Genomic DNA, 7,366 nt, shown 5'->3' with positions numbered 1-7,366 from the left:
AGTTTTACATTTTTATGGGTAATCTGGCCAATTCAACATCAGGATTTTCCTCTATTCGATTGGTCTATAATTTTAAGGCTATCCAATAAAATCTACTTACACACACACAAATTCAAACATTATACCTCATTTTCTTACGTCATATTGATATCTTATACCGTTTTGTTTTCATTCCAATTCAAAAATAAATCTTATTTGATCACACTTGACATTAATCTTATGGACGTTCAGTAGGTAAGATGGACACTTGGAAAAACCTTTTCCATGAAGATGAAATTCGCAGCAGATGAAATGGAATATGTTTTGTTATGTTTTGTTTGTTTTGCTATGTTTGTTTTGTTATTATATTAAAGTTTACTATTCATTTCATTTCATACGATGTTGTTGATGATGATAGTTTTCGTAAAGTTTCAAGTAGTTTTTCCTTCTACAACATCCTTATACATACTATCTCTTCCACAGAAATAGAATTCTAGGTGAGATCTAGCTTTTGAAGAACAAATGAAATGTATTATATTTCATGACATGAAAATTAAATATTGTATAGGTAAACACTTTGTTTTGGCGCTTTTATTATTATTATTATTATTTGATTTGTTTAAATGTGTGTTTGTTTTTGTTCTGAAAAAACTATTTACTTGTTTTTTTGTTATCTATTTGAAAAATATATGAATTTATGGTAATAAATTTTATTGCTGATGTTTTTGAAAACTTTTTCATATTATTTACCGGACTTTTTGTACCATACATGTATGAAATGTATCAAGGTATATTAAGTTTAGTCCCAAGTTGGTAACTCTTAAAAATATTGATGATACGAACAAAATTTGGGTGTAGGTGTTCATAAAATCATTTAATTAGTCCATTTTCGATTGTCTGCCCGTCTATCTTTAACTCAAAATAACTCAAGATAACTCAAAAACGAAAAGAGATATCAAGCTGAGCTTTTATCGTGTGCGTAAGACTTAAAAGTGAGGTCGAGTTCGTTAATGAGAAACATAGGGTAATTGGATATTGGGTACGTAGGATCCATATTGTAAGCCGTTAAAGATAGAACAAAACTTAGAAAAAAATGTTTCTTCTAAAAAAATAAACAGCTTTTGTTTGAAACATTTTGTTCGTTAACATCACTGTTCATCCGTGAGGGTACAAATTAGATTAGAACAAATATAGTATGTAAACATGTATTGTATTGTATCAAGTATACATGTTTTGTATTGTATTATACGATATACACTGAGGAAGTGTGAAGAAATATACTTTTATTACTTTGTGTGGAAGATTGACTATCTTTCTTTACTTACATGACGTAAAAAACACACGATTGCGTAATCAACATTGTCTATACATGGTAGTTCAACGATTAACTCAGTCAATTGTTTCTTTTACTTCTTCTTTTCACTAGTTAATGTCAAGATACAATTTTTCAATATTTTGGAGTGTTTTGGCAATTTTTTCGATCAAAAACTTTTTGAAGCTTCTGAAAATTTCATTGAAAAATAAATGCTTATTATTCGCACCGTGCATGAGTTTTATTTTTGGAAGTTACCACAGAATTGACACACTACTGTAATACTATAATTTGATGGATGGACTTATGCGAGTTTTTTTAGTTTCCTTTTTAGAAATAATTTTTGAAACCTCGACTTCCTCGACCTATAAAGACACAACGGGGCTAAAAGAGGCTATAGACTTTAAAGGACTCAACTACCATCAAATTTCGAAGGAAAATACGCGATGAAATCATCAAATGAAACGCGCAGTAAATTAAAAACCGAAAAAACCTTGGTCAAATTCAATTTTTTAGGCGCTTTAGTTTATTTTCAATTCTGTATAATATTAATGAATTAAAATGGGTAAAGAAACACTACAAGACCACAAAAGTTAAATAAATTTAAATATTTTTTTATCTAAGTTTTTTTTCAGAATAAATTATTCGTTTTTAACAGAGTTATAAATATAAATAAATACATCAATTAAAAATACATTAAGTATCATTAATTAAGCATTCAAAACTTATTTATTAAATATTCATGAAACAATATTAATTTTTCGTTTCATTAAATTTTCATTTCATGAAATACAGTAAAATTCATTTATATAGAAACATAGTATGGTATGTAACATCTACTAAATATGTAATTATGAAACGATCACATCCTGCGAAAGACATTTAATTAGAATTTCAGTTACTAGAAACATCATAGTACAAGCTTTTATGCTACAATAGTTATAGAAGACATTCTTTACTAATACTTTTCTTCTTCAAAGCTCAAAGACACTGAGAAATAAGAAATTTTTAATTGATTTAAATAAAACTGAATAATTTATCGTTGATTAAGTTTTCAAAAATCAATTAAACTACTCTAAAATTTTAGACATTTTAAAATTGTACTCTTTGGCCTTCTGTTCTACGACCCATAATGTTAGAAAAAAGTTTGCCATGGAGATTAACTATAAGATTTAGTAATAATACGCTATTATATTTTCGACTTTATCTAAAACTATTTACACCATGTATATGATAATATACCAAGGTATACTAAGTTTAGTCCCAAGTTTGAAACGCTTAAAAATATTGATACTATGAACAAATTTTTGGGAAAGGTGTTCATAAAATCACCTAATTAGTCCATTTCCGGTTGCCTGTCTATCTGTCGTCTGGCGTCTGTAATCACGATTACCCAAAAACGAATAGAGATATCATCAAACTGAAATTTGTTTAGTGTGATTAGGACGTAATTAGTTAGGTCAAGTTCGTGAATGAGCAACATAGGTCAATTGGACCTTGGGACCGTAGGACCCATCTTGTAAACCGTTAGAGATAGAACAAAAGTAAAAAATGTTCCTTATAAAAAAATAAACAACTTTTTTTGTAGAAACTTGTTAAACGACTCATAAACATTACTGTTTACCCGAGTGTGATATGTATGTATGTGTAATGTGACACATAATACATGGTTTTTCAACATTTAACTTTGTTTGTGTTCACTTTGTTTTAAATTGCTATCAAATCCAATTTCATTATTAACTTATCGTCTTCATAAATAATTTTCACTATACAATTATTTTTCAAATTTTCCAAAAAAGATGTAAAATAAATAAAATATTGTAAATTAAACTTGATAAAATAATCTTTTAAATAAATTTATAAAGAAATTATATTTTATATAAATAAATAAAGGTTGATCTTTTAGTATTTTAATTTCATATTTTTATAAAAAATAAATGTACATGTTTAAATCATCTTTTCATCTCTTTTTAGGCGAATTTACAAGGCTTAACAATTTCTTTTGAAATATTAGTTTGCACCACTAGGGCAGAAAGTTTAGTTTTTATGATGAGGTATCAATATACAAGATTTAAGGATGTATGAGCGAGGGCGTGGGGGTAAAAATTTAAAAATAGCTATTTTCAATTTTGATGATAAATTTATATTATTACTTGACGATATAAGACGAAAAGTAAGAATAAAATTTTTCGATATCTGGCTTAATTTTCAAAATATCGAAAATTGAAAATTTTGTTTAATTATTAACTTTCGATATTTCGAAAACCAAGACACATATCGAAAAATTTAATTCTTATTTTTCGTCTACATTCATGAAGTTATAACAAAATTCATCATCAAAGTTGAAAATAAGATAAAAATAATTTCAACCCTTAATCTACCCTGCTCATACATCCCTTATATGGACGGTGACACTTAGTTTTTTTCTTTTCTAATTCATTGCCAATATGTTTACTTTCTATTAAAAAGTTTTTTTTAAATTTGTTTTCATTCATTCCAAATGAAAATTATCAAAAACTTCCAAAATATGTCGTTTTTTGAGATTCCTCCATAAGAGCCAATGTTATTTATATCGATTTTTAATGACTTTTTTCTTAAAAATTTGCCCGGTTACCTAAGCTGAAATTTTAACCACATATTCTTTGAGTAAAAGACTACCTACAAACAAATTTTGAGCCTTTTAATCAAACATTGTTGTCATGCTCATACATCCTTAATCAGCTAACAATAATATTTAGTTAATGAATGAGTGTTTACACAAGTGATTCATTTTTAGTGATTCATTTTATCGCTCTAATGTAGTTATTTTGCCGCACAAATGCAGTACTTTATGAATTACCTGTCTGCATGAATGCTATTCCCAATTTTGCTTAAGGCAATTTATTTTTTTTTCAAACTCCGTGTACAAAAAAGAGTTGAGTATATTTTTCATTTTACATTTTACATTTGTCAGTTTATGTTATATATAAATAAAATATAAATATAAATTTTAAATAAATAATAATATAAATAATATAATTTATTTATTGATGTGTAAAAATGTAATTTAAATGTTAATACTTTTACACAAATTTTATTTACTTTATATTTCTAACTTTAAATGTAACTCTGGGTAAAGGAAAATGTTGTTTTTATTTAACAGAAATGTATTTATATTTGAAGAAACGTCTCTTGAGTACTTTACTCACTTATTTCATTTCTTTAATTCAAACATTTACTTTAAATCTAAACTAGAAAGTAGTTTTATAACAATTCTATATGGAGTCAGAATAGAGAGAGCAATTGCTATAAATTAGAAAATATCTATGTTTATTTTTTGTCGTCTGCAGTAAAGTATTTTGTTCCAAATTTAATCGTTTTCGAGATTTTGAACGGTAAACTCATGTAGATTTTTTTGATAAAGTATTCAAAGTTGATAAATTACCATTATACTAGCTGGACCTGTGAGGAATTTCGCTCCCGTAGTTACCATAGCCCGGGGCTCCCGTGGCAAGCAAACAACCAATTTCGTAGAAAAGTGATGAAAAAGTACAAAAAGTTTGAAAAGTTTTTTGGAAAATGAAGCCAAATTTGATACTTTTCGTAATATTTATGCATTTTTTTTAAAAAATATGACAAAAATTAAGTAGAATTACATATTTGGTTCTTTAAAATTGGTTTAAAAGTTGGTATGATCGAAAATCGAATTTGGTATGATCGAAAAAATTGATTCTTTGGGAAAATGTAGCCAAATTTGATACTTTTTGTAATATTTATGCAAAGATTTGGAAAATGTGTTCAAAATTAAGTAGAATTACATACTTGATTCTTTGCGATTGGTTAAAATTTGGGTGTGATAGTGTAAAATCCATTGTTTTGGATTATTATGACGTCATTAGGTACAAAAAATTGATTTTTTGGATAATGTAGTCAAATTTGATACATAATGTAACATTTATGTACATAGATTTACCCAAATTTGATTGGTCTTACTCAGGTTTTCGAGTTTCAAGAAACAGTTTATCTTCTATTATTTCGTCACCTCCGAAATTTGCAATGAATATCATAATTAGTTTCATCAGAAACTTAATGTTCTGGTTGGTAAAGATCATATCTACTACAACTTTATTTAAATTGCATTTCATCTTAGCTATCCTTACTTTTTCATTCATAAGAGAGCCATCAAGAAAATTTTCGAACTAATTTCCTTTTAAAAGATAATTTTACATGAATTGAAAAACTATTACAATGGACATATAATAGTTTGTACTATATTCGAAAATGTATATAGAAAATTCGTAATCAATAAATTACATTGCAAAAAAAGATGAATGAATTGAATGTGGAATTTCTCCGAATCCCCCCAAAAATAAAATAATATAAAAAGCGCAAAAAACGAACTCCAAATATTTATTTTATTGACTGTTCTCTAACCTAACTATTCATCGTAGCATCTCGTAACTCTTTACAATAACATTATAAAATAAATAAACAGACACACACAGAGTATATTTATCTCCCTGGGTTCTACGATCGTAGCCTGTTGGAGAGATAAATTGTTAGTAATAATGGTAGTAGATTGTATATATATATAGAGTGATAACATTTTTAGTATATCGATATCATTTTATAAATATATAGAGATATAGAGATATATCTCTATCTATAAGGTGGTCCGAAACAATTAGAGGCTTAGGACGAATATGATAGAGCGAGAGAGAGAGATTTTTGTTTCTGTTTCTCTTAAATCACAGAGATTGTATCCAATTTTTAACTTCAAAAAAAAGAGAAGGTTCTCAACTCTAGGCAAGTCCTATGCACTAAAAAGTAAAAAAAAAAAACGGTAATTTAATGTAGTATTGTTATTTTTGGAGTTGTATTTTATTTTTGGAGTCAATTATTGTTATTTTTGTAGTCGATGTTAGCCAAGGAAACGCCTTAATGTTCGATCAACAGTAAATTCTCTACAAACGATAATTTACCGTGTCCTATCTCGTTAAAAGTACATGGAATTCAAAAATTACCAAGGAAACTTTTTCTTAGAATTTCATCCTCTATATTATAGTGCCGATTTAATTTACGATAGTTTCGAGGAACAGCCTGTAGTTTCTATATCAGTAGAGTTATATATAATAGATATATAGTGTACATAATGTACACGATATCTATCCACAGCAGTTTATTTGATAAAGATCAAACGATAAATGTAAATCAAAGCTTGAGCTTTGTGTTGGTACACTTTTTTTTTAACAAAAAGTATATATAAAGCACACACTAAAGCACTCTCAACAAATAAGTATTTTATACTTCATATATAAAGTACATCATATTATTATAAATCTTAACTCTAAAAATATATAACGGATGTTTATGTTAAAATTGGACAATAAAGTTATCTATTCAAGGTAATACGAGTGCCAAGGCAAATTTAGACTTGTAGTTGAAATTATTTGTAACTTATTTCAACTTTGATGATGAATTTTGTTAGAACTTCATGAATGTAGACGAAAAATAAGAATACAATTTTTCGATACCTGCCTCGATTTTCGAAATATCGAAAGATAAATAATTAAATAAAATTTTCAACTTTTGATATTTTGAAAATTACTCTAGATATCTAGATTTTGATATTTTTGTTTTGTTTTCAATAACCAATAACCTTCTGGCCAAAAAATCCTGTTTTTAAACTCCAGACTAAAAAAGGAAAGTTATTAGTTTAACTGCTACGTGTGTGTGTGTGTGTGTGTGTCTGTCTGTCTGTCTGTGGCACCGTAGCACCTAAACGGACAAACCGATTGGGGAGTGTTCTTTGCTAAATTTCAAGTTGGAGTTTAGAAAACTAAAAAATTTTCGATGATTTGTAAAAAAAGCTTTAAGGATAAAGTTAAATTATTCCAGAGTGTTCTCAGATATGTTTCAAGTGCAAGTTTAGGGTTCTGTACCCAAAAAATTGGTCGGAGATTTTTAAAATTTTTGTCAATTTCACTTGTGTCTGTGCTTGGATCAAAAGCTGAGTATGCTCAAATGTATGGATAACGAAAACCACAGGTAAAAGTCAAGTTTTAAGAAATCAAACGGTATATTAAACAAAATTCA

Source organism: Chrysoperla carnea, chromosome 5 (genome assembly GCF_905475395.1).
Source record: "Chrysoperla carnea chromosome 5, inChrCarn1.1, whole genome shotgun sequence".
Lineage (NCBI taxonomy): Eukaryota > Metazoa > Arthropoda > Insecta > Neuroptera > Chrysopidae > Chrysoperla > Chrysoperla carnea.
The sequence above is the reverse complement of the archived record's forward strand: the minus strand, read 5'-3'. Positions refer to the sequence as shown.